This window comes from Aotus nancymaae, unplaced genomic scaffold (genome assembly GCF_030222135.1).
Source record: "Aotus nancymaae isolate 86718 unplaced genomic scaffold, 86718_ANA_hifiasm-v0.15.2.pri h1tg000089l, whole genome shotgun sequence".
Classification (NCBI taxonomy): Eukaryota; Metazoa; Chordata; class Mammalia; order Primates; family Aotidae; genus Aotus; species Aotus nancymaae.
In genome coordinates, this window is record NW_026988504.1 from 9228536 (window position 1) to 9243368 (window position 14833).

Here is a 14833-nt window from a genome sequence, read left to right on the forward strand (position 1 = left end):
AGGGCAGCAATATACGAGGGACCAGAGAATATATCTACCCATTGACCGGGAAGCACTTACAACAGCCATGCACGTGGCACATCGCCTCCTGCACAAGAATGTAGGTGCGCACATGAGCTGTGGCTTGTCATTGAAATCTCCATGCGCCTCTTTCTGAGCTCATCCAAACTCAGACTCTGACGGCGGGCTGCAGAGACCACAGGTCCACCCTGAACAAGGGTGGACACAGATGGGCAGATGCCAAGAAGGAGAAGCATGGCGCCCCAGTGATCCCCGCCGGGATCCCAGTGAGGCTTCGAGGAACCCTGTCCCATCAGCCAGCTGACTCCCCCAGTCCTCCTCCAGCCCTCCTTCATCCTCACCCGCCTGCCTGGCCCCAGCCGCCCCACTGGGCCAGCTGGAGGCTTTATCCCAGCCACATCTGAAACAGCTCAGGAGCTGTGCCTGGCCGCCAGCCATTTCCATAAATAACTTGCTGGGCCTGGCTCGTTGCCCTCCTGGTGATGTCATTGGCCTTGGCCCAGATGATGAGGTCACAGGCTTCCCTTCCCTCGCCGCTCCCTTGAGGTGGGGGTGGGGGAGGCATGAGACCCTCATCACAGCGCCTGTCTGCCGGGAACCTGCCTGTCTGCACCCTACCCTGTTCCAGCCCGGCCAGGCAGTTGATGTGGGTTCTCCACCATCTGGGACTGCCTTTGTGGTGGTGCCAGACGGCAGCCTTCTCCCTCCTTGTCCCCGGTTCTGAACAGCCTCCCAACTTTTCCATCTCCCCACTGCCTTCTCCCCTCGACATGATGTGATTTCTCGGGGACAGTGGACTTGGTGTCTGGATGTACCTCCACCTGAGTCCAAATCCTGGCTACCCCACCCACTAGCTGTGTGACTCCGGACAAGATGCTTCACCTCTCTGTGCCTCTGTTTTCTCATCTTTAAAATGGAGGTACTGATAAGACCTGTCTCAAGGGTTGTCGTGAGGCTGACATGGGCTCGTAGCTGTAAAACACAGCACCTGGCGCATTAGTAGACAAATAAATGGATTCCACGATCACCCTTCCCTGTGTCTGTGTGTGCAGGGCAGTGCATTTTCAAATACGTGGCAGGCAGAGGCACCCGTGGCCTCCTCTCTGTGGCTCTCATGTCCCCCACAATCACCAAAGCTGCCATTTTCCCAACTTGGGCTCCCCACCTCTCCTCATTCTATTTCAACGTGGCCCCAGCTCATTCCCAGAATCCTTACTCTGGTCCTGGAAGTGGGAAGGGCCAGGATGTGAGAGGGTCTTTGAGAGCTCCAAGGTGTTCCAAAGCCCCACGGCCAACCCCACTCCACAGTTACCTCCAGCAGAAGCAAACTGGACTCCCTCCTGGTCAGCACTCAAGTCACCACCATGAACAGTATCATAAGACACAAAATGAGCAGCCAGGAGCCTTGGGCATTGGCTCCAGATGCGTGAGTTTGGAGAACCCGTGGAGGCCGCGGGGAGATGGCCGTCTCTGGACTGGAGAGTGGAGAAGTTTCACTGTGATTTCATCCCAGGGCTGTTGGATATGGCAGCCCTGAGCTGTGTGTGAGTGTTGATCACCGGATGCTGGGCTAGTGAGGTGCCAGAAGGGCAGGATACACACAGGAATTTTAGGACCTAGTATGAAAAAGAGATGGCAAGATAGCTCATAAATAATTCTTTCATATTTATCATGCATGGAAATCATGGTAGTTTTCATATATTCAGTTAAATGGCATATGCTTTTGCAAACAATCTCACCTGTTTCTCTTTACTTTTTTTAAGGTGGCTGCTGGAAAATAAGGCTGCACGTGTGGATTGCGGTATCTTTCAATCAGGTAGCTTGGGTCTATTCTCTCGCCAAGTCCTAAAAAACTTTCATCGGAGCCGGGCACGGTGGCTCACGCCTATAATCCTAGCACTTTGGGAGGCCGAGGCGGGTGGATCACAAGGTCAAGAGATCGAGACCATCCTGGTCAACATGGTGAAACCTCATCTCTACTAAAAATACAAAAATTAGCTGGGCATGGTGGCGCACGCCTGTAGTTGCAGCTACTCAGGAGGCTGAGGCAGGAGAATTGCTTGAACCCAGGAGGCGGAGGTTGCAGTGAGCCAAGATCGCGCCACTGCACTCCAGCCTGGGTAACAAGAGCGAAACTCCGCCTCAAAAAACAACAACAACAACAACAAAAAACTTTCATCAGCTCCCATCCCGAGGGTTCTGACTTGGTGAGTGTGGTGTCTTCCGGACCCACCCCCATCAGTATCCCGAAAGGACCACTGTAGCCCTCAGGGCTCTGTGGGGCCGGTAGCAAGTGCTCTGGTTTCCTCCCCACATGTGGTCACCACCTGCCCATCATCCAGCATCCTGAGCTCAACCTTACATATTTAAGGGAAAGGCTCCCTAAAGGTGGCCAGGACATCAAGTACTCAATGCCACGTGGCCCCTCCTAGTCTTCCTGTCACACCTTGGAGCCCCTGCCTAGAAGTTGTACCTCTCTTCTCTACTCATGTAGATCTTATTCATGCTTTAAAACCTATATCAAAAGTCACCTCCTCCATGAAGCCTTCCCAGACCCCTCCCCTGGATGAATCACTCTGTACTATCATAATCCTTTGCCTCAAACTCAACGAAGCTGTTTCTCAGAGTGTGTGCCCTGATAGGTGTTACGTGCCAGGCCATTTCTGTTCACATAAATCTTCATAACAATCTCAGGAGGCAGGAAATAAGATTATTCCTATTTTCTACATGAGTAAACCGAAGGAAAGAGATTAAGCATCTTGCCAAGGTGGCAGAGTTTATAGTAAAGAAGAAGAATTCCTGCCCATGGGGTCTGATTCCCAGGTCATGCTCTTTCTGTCATGCCTGATGGCCCAGTCACAGGTAGCATCATTCCTGGTATCAAAGACAGAGTTGAGAGTGGGGCCCCAGTTTATCCATCACTGTAAACCCCATGTCATTCAGTCAGGTCAAGGCAAACAATAAGTGCCCAATATACGTTGCCTGAATGAGACCAGCGTTTAGTTACTGGCCCTACTGTGCTTTGAAACTGGGTCCTAGCACCCACATCCCCAACGCCAGCCCTGGCCATCTTCCACCCTTCACCTCCTCACCCCTCCCATCTCCCTCCTGCCTTCAAGGCCCAGTGGCCTCTCCCTGCCTCCCCAGGGTCCCCTCCGTGCCTGTTTAAAACTCAGTTACTATCATGTGACCTCTGTCAGCCAGAAATTAATTCCCCAGGTTACCACTGCATAAAAACTCAACTCTTTTTATGGTCTCTACATGCCTTGCCGTTTCCTTTTATGCAGGTCTCTGTACTTCTAGGGAATAAATAAATACAGTGTAACTTTTAGCAGCCTTTATCCGTGGTAGCCCTCAGGGCGTCATGAGGCCTGGAGCCACCTAGAATCTCAGCCGCAGCTCGGGGTCGGGAGGTGGGGCATTGGGAGGATTCTGTGCATCTCACCCTAGAGCTCTCTGTTCTGGGGACTCCCTGGGTCTTCACCAGTCAGGCATGGTCCCCATCATGGTCCACGGCTGCACCTCTCCTGCCAAAGCTCCCTTGAGGAGTTTTTGCCCCCTATTTGCACCCACTCCTTGCACCTCTAACCACATTTGACCATGGTGCAATTAGCAGCAGCCAGAAGGAATGTCCACTGAATTTCCATAGTAGGGCAACCCCAGTGCTGATAGAGGCTGGGCTGATAGGCACAGGGTTCTTGGACTCCAGCTGCTGAAACCCCCTCCTACCCCAGGAAAGGGCATCAGAGAAGATTTTTGTCTGGCTTCTAGACCATGCCCTGTGATTCCAGGGGGTCCCTCACCTGGGTGGCGGGGTTGACAACCACCCTGGAGCCATGAAGCTCCACTCCCCAAGTTCAATCAGGGCTGAACAATCTCCACCTTGCTCACGTCCGAGTGGGACCTGGACTCAATGCTATGCTTGCTAGTCTGGAATCAAAGGCCTGTAACTCTGATGATGTTTCCCATCAGGAAGACAGGGGGACATCTCTGTTCTCCTAGTTCCCACAGAAAGATCTCTGTGTGAGTTGAGTCAGTACTCTTTTGGAAGACAGAAGCTCCAATCTCTGCAGGGACAAGCCAGGGAAAGGTCCTGTCAATTCCATTTCACCATTTCACCAAGAAACATCCCAGTCTTTTTCTTTTTTTTTTCAGTCTCCATGTAGTAAATGATGATTAACACCACAAAATAAAAGCCTCTTTCCCTTCCCTTTCCAGTTGTCCTATGTCTGAATCCCAGGGCAAAACCTCCCTTCGAGGTTTCCTGGTCTGTATACCCACCTCGACTTGGATCTGCAAGGAACCCTTTGGATTTTTGTAACAATCCTCAGAGCTGGGACTCCTTCGCCTCTAGCCTGCAGTCCTTGTGCTGCTTTGACTGGATCCAGTGATTGCTTGGAGACAAACGATCATTTCTCTGCTTAGGAATTGTGAGAAGAAGGTATTTAGGTTCTAGGTAGGACTGCCAGATTGAGCAGGTAAAACCACAGAATGCCTAACAACAGAACTAAACAATGGACAGGGTTTTGGCATAAGCATTGTAAGGCCGGCTGCCTTGCCGGGAGCTCGGACGCACATCCCCGCCCCCCACCCCCCCACCTTTTTCTGAAAGCTCGGACATGCTCGGGTTGTCCCTTTTCCCCTTCTCGCACAGCCTGGCTTTCCCTTAAAGAACCCAGTATGCAAGCAGGGTCTTGTGATTCTAGCCAATAAACAGCTGAGTCTTTCTAGCCAATAGCAGCCAAGTAATTCTAACCAATAGCAGCCAAGTCCTGTATGCAAACAAAGGCTTGTAACCTTACCCAATAGTAGTCCTGCTCTCCCACAACCAATCGAGCTCCTCCACTCCCTATAAAACCCCACGTCTGAGAGGAGTCTATACGACTTCTCCGGCCCCTCCTGTCAGACCGCAGAACCTCACCCAGGAGCCTGAATAAATTCCTTTATATTGGATCTTCTTGTATTGGCCTCAGTTTCTTCCTTTTAAACTTGGCAAGAGCAAACCTCACAAGCATGTCCCATGCGATATTTGAGATATACCAGATTTCGTCCCTTTGTTTCTCAGTAGTTTCACTTAGCTGGGCATCCTAGCCCTGGGCTGCAGCCTCAGGCTTCCAGAAGTGATTGTGCGGGTCTGTGGCTTGTCATCCTACAGAGAAGGAGCGTGTCTATAACTAGTCCTACCGGTGACTGCACGAAGTCTTTTCAGTAAGGTGGGGTAAGTTTTGTGCTCTGGGATAGGCTATTCAGTGTGGTCCAGCTCTCCCCTTCCCATGGAAGAATGAAGCCTCCCTCTCTTTCTGGCCTTGAAAATGTCCAAGCCTTTGCTCTCTCTCTCTTGCCCCACCCTAGATCCCTGTGGTGGATCCTAGGGTCCCCTGTGGGCCCCAATCTCCTGTAATGAGTCCGTTACCATGGGTGTGTTTGGCTCCAGCCACAGTGGCTCTTAGGACCAGTTGAGTCACGTTCAAGTACACCTTCATTCCTCCACCGCTGCTGCTCTCTGCTCGGCAGGGAACTCACAGCTAGGGTGTTTCTATATCTGGGGACTTCCCAAGCTCTATACCCCCATCTCACCACTCTGCCCTCCATGAAAAAGTTTCTGGGGATGGGAGCAGCTATCTCTGAGATAATTGCTTAATTAGGGGAAAATTACTTAAATTTCAGCAGCAGCGGCAGCCACTGTGCCATTGTGACTATAAAAACCTCTAAAACCCAGTTCCCTGAGAAAGATCACTGTCCACTCAACAGCTATGCCTCCTTCTCTAAGGAGAAGGCAAGAGAGGACCTGAGTGGGAGGTCAGGGGCCACTATCACTCACACTTGCACACGCACACACACACACACACACACACACACGCCCCCCACCATCTCAGCTGGGCTCTGCTAGGCATTGGCGAGCTTGTGATTTTATCAAAGTCCAGAGGCGCACATATGTCATGGACTGAATATTTGTGACACCCCAAAATTCATACATTGAAGCCCTAACTTCTAATGCGATGGTATTTGGAGGTGAGGTCTTTAGGAGTAGACTGGGCTTAGATTAGGTTGTGAACGTGGACCCCCAAGCTGAGATTCATGTTTTTTGGGGAAAAGGAAGAGAACAAGGCTGCTTCTTTCTGCCACTTGAAGATACAGTAAAATGTTGGCAGCTGGCAAGCCAGGAAAAGATCCCTGACCCAACGGTGCTGTCACCCTGAGTTCGGACTCACGACCTCCAAACTGTGGGGGAAAAATGTCTATTGTGCGAGCACCCCAGTCTATGATATTTTGTGATATCAGCCTGAGCTACAATAACATGCTTTCTGGAAAAAGCCTGAGAGCAAACATGTTAGGCTTTCGTTTCAGCTACACAGTGAGGCCATTGCAGCATGAGAGCAGTCACAGGCTATACTGCAATGCACAAGCAAAGCTGTATTCAAACAAAACTTTATTTGTGACCCTGGAGCCGGAGTTTGCTGACCCTGTCGAAGGCCAACTGTTGGGATGCAGCTGGAAGGATCGGGCTTAGCTGGTCCTCGGAGCAGTGTGGGAGGCTCTCTGTGAGCAGTCCAGCCCCACCAAGGCCCGGGAGCTCCGAGGGATGATTGTGCTTAGCTGTGACACTGTCGTGGTTGCAAATATGGGCTTTAGGGGCAGGCAGTTCTGGTCCAAATTCTTGCTATATGATCTTGGACCAGGCATTCGACTGTCTGAGTTTCCATATTCTCATTTCCAAATCGATCATCGTAATGGTTCCTTCCTCTCAGGGTCATGGCGGCAGGGCCCAGGGAGCGTGGGGGGCGAAGCTGAGTCTGGTCTAGAGTCAGTGCTTATGGGTGTCGGCTTCTGGGAGTGTGTTTCGGATCTCAGAGGAGAGTCCTGGCAGGAAGGGTTTAGGGTTTCTCTTCCCTCTTCCCCTCCAAACTTGTCATAATCCTGTCTTCCCTTGGGATTGTGCCTCTTCTGAAGAGTCAAAGAGAAGAGAGGGGAAAGTCACAGGGTTCCCGGCTTCCCTGATGCCCTGACAGAGGCAGACACTGGCCAGGGTGAGCCGACCCCCACCCGCAGCGACCCTTTGTCCTGCCAGGCTATCCTGGCAGCCCTGGCTTGCAATGAACATGATCCTGGTAGGGACCAACCATCCTCCAGGCTACCCACAGCAGGCGCTGGAGAATCCCTCTCCCCAGCATCTGAGGCATCCAGCATCTTCCCACTCCTTTTTCCAGGCTGCCTCCTGCCCACCAGCTATCCTCTAAACAGGGCCACCCATCTAGAGACACGCCCTCTCCCCTGGGAACCCGAACAGCCTCCTGTAACATCGCCGTGGAAGGAGAAACCTGTCTACAAGGAGTGGTCCATAAACTGTGATCAGGCACTGGGGACAAGAGGCCAACACTGATATTAGTATCAGGAGTGACGGGGCAGGCACCCATCAGGTCAGCTGCCAAATGGGGGCAGAGGTGGCAACCTGAGGGATAGAAACCCTGGTAGTGGCCATGAGCAGGAGAGTGGAGCAGAACAGGTGTGAGGGAGCTTTGGGGGGTCATGGGTTCAGAGAGTTTGGAAGCAACAATTTAGGACATAGATACTGGGGGAGCCAGATAGATGCTCAGAGAGGTTCACCAGGAATAATCGTGCTTGGTGAGAACTCTGGGGTGGAGATGAGCAGGAGACCTGGCAGAACAGTGCCCACACGTACTCTTGACTGGCAGACGGACGGACAGATAGACATCAGGCCCAGCGGAGAACTCATTGCACTATGAAGTGGGTAATGTGCTTAAGACATAACTAAGTGGTATAAAGTCTAGATACCAGCTTCCTGTTAATCACGGTCTGATGTTTTGTGTATTTCTTTCTTTCTTTCTTGTTTTTTTTTTTTTTTCTTTTTTGGAGTCTTGCCCTGTTGCCTAGGCTGGAGTGCAATGGTGAGATCTCGGCTCACTGCAACCTCAGCCTCCCTGATTCAGGCTCAAACAGTTCTCCTGCTTCAGCCTCCTGAGTAGCTGGGATTACAGGCGCATGCCACCACACCCAGCTAAAATATTTTTTTTGGATTTTTAGTAGAGATGGGGTTTCACCATGTTGGCCAGGCTGGTCTCAAACTCCTAACCCGTGATCCACCCGCCTCAGCCTCCCAAAGTGCTGGGATTACAGGTGTGAGCCACTGCGCCCAGACTTGTGTACTTTAAACTGCTGAGTGCACGAGGCTGGCAAGACCACAATGGGAGAAGAGACTTCCAGGTTAAGACACAGGGACACAGCCTTGGGGACAGAGGCAGAGCTGAAGGTTGTCCCAGCACCAGGAATTTGGTGGAGCCGTCCATTTGGGCTCTGTTAGCTGATAGCCTCGGAAGCACCCCTTCCTGGGGTCTGTCTGCTCACCCACTCCCCTTCCGGCCCCCTTGCCTGCTCCTAGGCTGCTGACAAGAAATGGAATCAACTTCCAGCTGCTCTGCCTGTGCTCTGGATTCTTCACCCTTCCCAGGAGACGTCTCCCTCTCCCAGGCACTTGGACCAGCAGCCGGGTCTTTCGACTTAAAGAGAGGTCTGAGCAGGGGGGGCCTGTGCCCTGTGGCTCTGGTCTTGAGCAGAGGCTGTCTGGATTCTCCCGGGCTGGTCTGCCACTCGGGCCAGCAACAGGGTGCTATAGCTAGGCTGGCACCTCACTGCACGCAGTGAATCAGAGTCTCTCATGTGCTATTTCTGGGCCCGCTCTGTGGGATCCACAGCCCTTGCGTGCTCCTGACCTTCAAATCCAGGCCCATTTGTAGCTGTATTGTTCTCCCAGACCTGAGGCCTAATTGCCTAAAAGCAGAGAGTGTAGGAATCTTGACCCACTGCTCACTGTCTCAACCAACTGACTTGGAACTCTGACCTCAGCCCCAGTCTCTGGCTCTGGCCTTGCTCCCTTGGGACCTCAGCCCTGACTGGGATACCGTTCCTGTTTCCCAGCTTTGCACTGCCTTGTCTGCCCATCTTCTGCTGCTTCAGCTCCTCCAAGGCCATATCATGATTCTGCTGCCCGCTCCCCACATCTGAGCCCCAGCTCTCCCTGTTGGCACCTCGCCGTTTGCCTGCTCTGGGACCTCAGTGTCTCTCAAGCCCGTCTCCTCATCGTCTCTCATTTTATTCCCATTTCGTTCAACCTGCTCTCTTTGGTTCCAGCTCCTCCTCAGGTCCTCTCTCCAACACAGTGGTTCTCAAACTGTGGTCCCCGGACCCCAAGCAGCAGCACGTGGCAGCTTCTTAGGAACACAAATCCTCTGGTCGCAGCCCAGCCTCTCTGAATTAAAAACTCTTGGGGCAGGGACCAGCGATCTGTTTCCACAAGTCGTCCAGATGACTCGGATGCAGTCAAGGTTGAGAACCTCATGTCTAGCACATCCTCCCTGCAGCTTCCAGAGAGATCTTTCTAAAATCCAGGACAAGTCCTCTCATTCTCCCGCCCGGAAACAGCGCATACCTCCCTCTCTCTAGCCTTCAGAATTCACTTTCAATTTCCTTCTTAAGCACAGCCTCCAAGGCTCTTTACCATCTGGCCCACGCTTCCCTCTCCAGCCTTCTCCTTTTGACTGTGGAAGGCCCAGTGGTTCCACTGTTGCCTCTATGAAGCCTTCCCCATCCTCCTGTTCCTCTTCTGGGTGCTCTGGGTCCCTTGCACTGCCTCTCTCCTAGAGATAGTTTTAATGTACTACGGTTACTCAGGAACACATTGATCTTCCCTATTCACAGTGAGGTTCTAGAAGCAAGGAAAATGCATTATATTTCCAGTGCCAACCACTGGGCCGGTGCAGAGTAGTTGCCGATATGTATCTATTGATGGCAGAAATCAGTATAACCCTTCCTAGTGTCTATAAAAGTCCCACCCTCCCCCCAAGCCATCCTACCAAGCCCACATCTTGACACAGCACCCACTGCCTGGACTCTCAGGGCCTCCTGGGACCTCTTTCTATCTTACCGTATTCCTGTGAGTGCTACTAGGCTAGCTCACTTCCAGCCCCGTCATTCTGCAGCCAAACAGCTCATAGGAAGAGCATTGCGCTGCTGGAGGTCTGTTCTTCATCACAGGGGTGATGGAGGAGTCAACGGCAGCGTCTCCTTCAGGCCCATCCGTTGGTACGAATGATTCCCAGCTCCTGGAGGAAAGATGCCCTGGCTTCAAATGACCCTCCTGGGACTGGACGTTAGGCTGCAGGACAGGGCTTGGGGTGATATTCATCTTGCCTGCTCCCCTCCCCCGCTAGATTTACCTTTCCACTGATGTCTGCTTGCCCCAATATCAAAATGAGCCTGCGTTCCCTGTGCACACAGCAACAGCCAGGCAATCGGGAGGTGGCAGAGCATGGAAACAAAGTCTCTCTGCCTCAACCTGCAGAATGAACCACGCCCCAGGTAAGTCACCAAGGGTGGTAGTCATTGTTTGAATGCGAGCTGAGTAATCTAATTAACTTCTGAGGATTTCTCAGAGCTGTCAACACGATGGCTTCTCAGGTGAGTTTTGTCAAAGGACAGGGCCGAGATGCACAGAGGGGCTCTCGCCAGACACTCAGGTTCAGGTTTAAGGAGCGTGGGCACTTTTGGGGTGGGGATAGAACCAGAGTTCCCATTTCTCTTGGAGCCACCCTTTAGGGCCTGGCCCAGGCTCCGCTGAGCCCTGAAGCCCCTCCCACTCAAGCCCCTCTTGTGCCCTTCAAACTGCAGCTTCTGAGACCATTGGAAGGTGGTGAAGGGGGCGTGGCATTTGTTTATCTGTGACTTCCTGGCTCTGGGTGCATAGGGCAGTTGGGTGTGTCACACTCCTCCTCAGTTATGATTGGGCACACCCACACCATCCCCCGATCACTCTCCAGAAACAGAGCCCACAAGGGTCCCTCTGTAAGTGGAAGCAGCCTCCGTCTCATCGATCCTCCTGGAGACTGCCTGGGTCCCCTTCCTGGATCATGCCACACAGACCCACTCCATCCTCTCCCCACACCTGGCCTCAGGTCACTTAGGAACCTCAGGGCGGTCAGCCTGGCTAATCACTGTGGCTGCCTGCATCCACCTGCCTCCCTGGGCTGGAGGGAACTCAAGTGCCCCCTGCCCCCGGCCCCACCCTCACCCTTCATTCTCCCCACTTCCCCTACAGAGGCGGTGCAGTGACCAGCATTTTGCACCTCACCCTTTGCTCCCCGCCCGAAGCCCACTCTGCGGCTTAATCTGTGACATTTAACATAAATAGTTTTCTATTCCCAGCTGACCTTTAATGGCTTTTATCATCAGCTGTGGTTCCTGGCAGCCGTAGAAGAGTTGCTGTCGGCTGCCCGAGACTATTCCAACAGAATACCCAAGGAGAACCCACGGTTTTCGCCACGTGAAGCTGGGGGGCGGCCCCTGGAGATGTCTGCTGAGACTCGAGCTTGCCACTCTCAGCCCGGAAATAGCATTACGTGTTTCAATTAGAATTAGTGGGGAAGCCAGTTATTAAGTGGTTAGTTATTACGGTAATGGAGACACTCCACAGTAACTGCTGCGGGCCACTCTTGCCTTCCTCTGATGGCCCCTTTTAAAATCCCTAATCCCTCCCCGATGCTCTGTTTGCAGGTGGAGGAGGATGGAAATGGGAGAGGGGAGGCCAAAAAGAGGTAGGCTTTGCATTCCCCAGTTCCCCCCCTTCCCCATAAAAAGAGGTGGGTTTTGCATTCCTCACTTCCCCCCCTTCCCCACAAAAAGCAGTGGGTTTTGCATTCCCCACTTCCCCTCCACGCCCCTTGCCCCACCAAGATACCTTCCTCAGCAGGTGTGTGCTGTAGTGACATTAGCAAACCCTCCTCCTGAAATCCCAAGCCGTGTCTTCACACCCCTAGAAGCAGAAGAAGTCATTGTCAGGCCAATGCCCCCCTCCACCTGCCCCCTCCGGCACTTTTCTTCCCACTCACAGATGGTCACCAGGTCATCACGGAAAGGAAGTGAGAGGACGCCTGTGGAGGTTTGGGTTTTCACAAAAACCCTGCAGACGCTGAAGGTGCAGAGACGTGAACAAGGACTCTCAGGCTGAAGGGCAGGAGAGGGGAGCCCTGGGCCCATCCTGCCAGTGACCTTGGGCAAGTCACATGTCCTCTGGGAGACCCAGCCCCTCCCTGCGTACTGAAGGTTCGGAGCAGCTCTCAATCCTTCCTCTGCTCGCCTGAAGGACGTGGCATTCCCTCCACAGGGGCGAAGGTGCATGGCCGGACAAGTCAGGGATGCTTGCCCAAAGTCACTGCAGCAAAGTCGGGCAGAGGTGTGGCAGGTCTGCAGTGGGGGTCCCGGGACCCTACTTCCCTCCCCAACTGATGATCAGTCCTCTCTGCCTGGAGGAGACGCTCTCAAGAGGTGCCTTATCTTGCTTTTTTTTCTTTTTAAGACAGGGTCTCTCTCTGTCACCCAGTCTAAAGTGCAATCTCACCGCTCACTGCAGCCTCGGCCTCCTGGGCTCAGGTGGTCCTCCTGTTTAATTTTTTTTTCTAGGGATGGAGTCTCAGTATGTTGCTCAGGCTGGCCTCAAACTCCTGGGCTCAAGTGATCCTCCCACCTCAGCCTCCCAAATAGCTGAGAATACAGGTGTGTGCCACCACACCTGGCTAATTTCTTTTTCTTTTCTTTCTTTCTTTTTTCTGGTAGAAATGGGGTCTATGTTGGCCAGGCTGGTCTTAAACTCCTGGCCTCAGGCAATCCTCCTGTCTCAGCCTCCCACAGTGCTGGGATTATAGGAATGAGCCATCACACCTGGCCCCCATCTTGCTTTCAAATGTTCCCTTCTCGCCATCCCCCCATCCTGTTTCCCCAGGCTCACAATCTTGGTTCCAGTCTTCACCAGCCACAAGCCCCGAGGCAAGTCCAGAGCCCCTGAGCCTCCCTCTCCCTGTCTGATAAGGTAACGTAAGCGATGCAAGGGAAGTCGTCTACATGGACTGGCAAGACTCGGGGACTGTTATTAGTCATCATTATTGCTGTTATTATTTTAAAGACCATTAGAGGGGAAAAAAGAACAGAAAGAAAAAGCAGCCCACAGAGCCTTCCTTATCCTTGAACTCTGATAGGTCCTTACGGAGGGGAAGGGAAAGAGATGCAGAGACCAAACAGGAGGTGAGAAGGGGCAGAACAGAGTGGAGACAGCTAGGAAGAAACACAGGATGGGAAGCAGACAGAGAGGGGGGAGAAAAAGAGAGGGAGAAAGAGAAGAGAGAGGAGAGACAGAGGAGAGAGAGGGGAGAGAGAAAGGAGAGGAGAAAGAAGAGAGACAGAGGAGAGAGAGAAGAGACAGAGGGGAGGAAGGGGAGAGAGAAAGGAGAAGAGAGAAGACGAGAGGAGAGGAGAGGAGGGGAAGGAAGGGGAAGGGAGGAGAGGGGAGGGGAGGGGAGGGGAGGAGAGGGATAGGGAGGGGAGGGGAGGGGAGGAGAGGGGAGGGGGAGAGGCAGGAAGCTGGTGGAGGGAGAGGTGCTTAGTTTGTTTCCTTCTGCTCAGCTGTACCAACAAAAAAGAAAATGAACCTGTGGACCCCGGCCGAGGTGGTCGAGTCGCAGTGCTGAAGAGCAGCTCAGTGGAGGAGGCAGCAGGCACGGGGGCCAGAGAAAATTATCTTTCTAACCACTACGTTGGTACCATAATCACCTTCACACAGCAGCTCTGGTTCCTGGGGGAGGGGGCGCTGGAGAGCCACTTGGTTTGATTCCTTTAGTCTTTTGACACCGCCTGTCATGGAGGAGTGTGTAATTAGGCCGCGCTGTACCTTCCCAGCAGCCCAAGCCGCACGCACCGCACAAGATGAGAGCAGGTGCCGCTGCCGCGGCCGGGCTGGGCCGGGCTCTTAATTGGCTTATGTGCTTCTCTTGGAGTCTGTCCCGGTTTTCCAGGGATGCAGCTACCGCCTGGACGGTCGTGAAGATTGGTCTCTCAAGGGGTCTCTGAGGGACCAGGGACCCTGCCGTGATGTGGGTTTGGGAGCAGGGTGGTGGCAGGTGAACTCCAGCCCAACCAGCTAGTGGCCTGAGGACGTGCCCTGCCCAGTCCGAAGAGCTCGCTGACCCCAAAGACCCTGCTGTGCACACATCTGAACCCCCGTCCCAGGTCTCTGCACCTTGCTGGAAAAAGTCAGCCATGGAGACTGTGCAGCGACCCCAGGAGCACCAGGAGGGAGGCTCCTCGCCTGGGAACGGACCAGCCTCTTGTTTCCCATGGTGGACAGGCCAAAGGGATACAGACGCTAGGGTTTGAAGATTTGGAAAGTGGGAGGGATCTGAGGATGACCAGGAGGGGTTTGGAGCCCTGTGTTGCTCAGCAAGCCGCAGAGTTAAAACAGGGCTGTTTATTCAGACCCTAAATGATGGGGGGATGCTGGCTTCTGCCCTGCTGCCCACACACTGGGGGGGTGTGTTCAGGCAGCGCTGCTCCCTCCTTCTCCCTGGAGCCTCAGTCTCTCCTGGGGGGTGCAGGAATCTTCCCCTCCATCCCGCAGGGCCATTTTAGATGAGGGTGGCAACTCGCCCCTCTTCCACAGCCAGCACGTGCTCAGCAGCCTTCCTGTGTGAAAAGCTGAACAGGAGCCCCTGGTCTAATCACCCCCCAGCTGGGGGCATCAGGGCTTCATGTAAAGCTGTGGAGTCAACCAGCACGGGCAGAGGGTGTGCCCTAAGGAGGGGCCACGTACAGGGGCGCCCTGGCCCGTCCCTGGGTGTCCTACACCACTCTGCTAGGCCTGGGAGGCCCAGGTGTGGACAGGGGAGCAGGGCACTCTATTGAGGGTCTGTGGGATTCTGGAAGGTTGAGCTGCATGGTGATAATCGGCTCAGCTCTGGGGTCCAAAAGTCAC

General features: G+C 53.4%; 2 long non-coding RNA genes across 2 annotated transcripts; one reads left to right on the top strand and one right to left on the bottom strand.

Moving 5' to 3' along the window:
- Nucleotides 1-514: 514 nt before the first annotated feature.
- On the bottom strand, nt 515-10275 carry LOC105718310 (uncharacterized). The gene is made up of 3 exons (XR_001107729.2): nt 9962-10275; nt 4303-4438; nt 515-1637 (listed from the first exon to the last, which is right to left on the bottom strand). It is a non-coding gene; the product is annotated as an uncharacterized LOC105718310 (long non-coding RNA).
- A 2016-nt stretch (nt 10276-12291) lies between these two features.
- LOC135271644 (uncharacterized) lies at nt 12292-13695 on the top strand. Its single transcript, XR_010339768.1, has 3 exons — nt 12292-12357; nt 12812-12898; nt 13489-13695. It is a non-coding gene; the product is annotated as an uncharacterized LOC135271644 (long non-coding RNA).
- The last annotated feature ends 1138 nt before the right edge of the window (nt 13696-14833 follow it).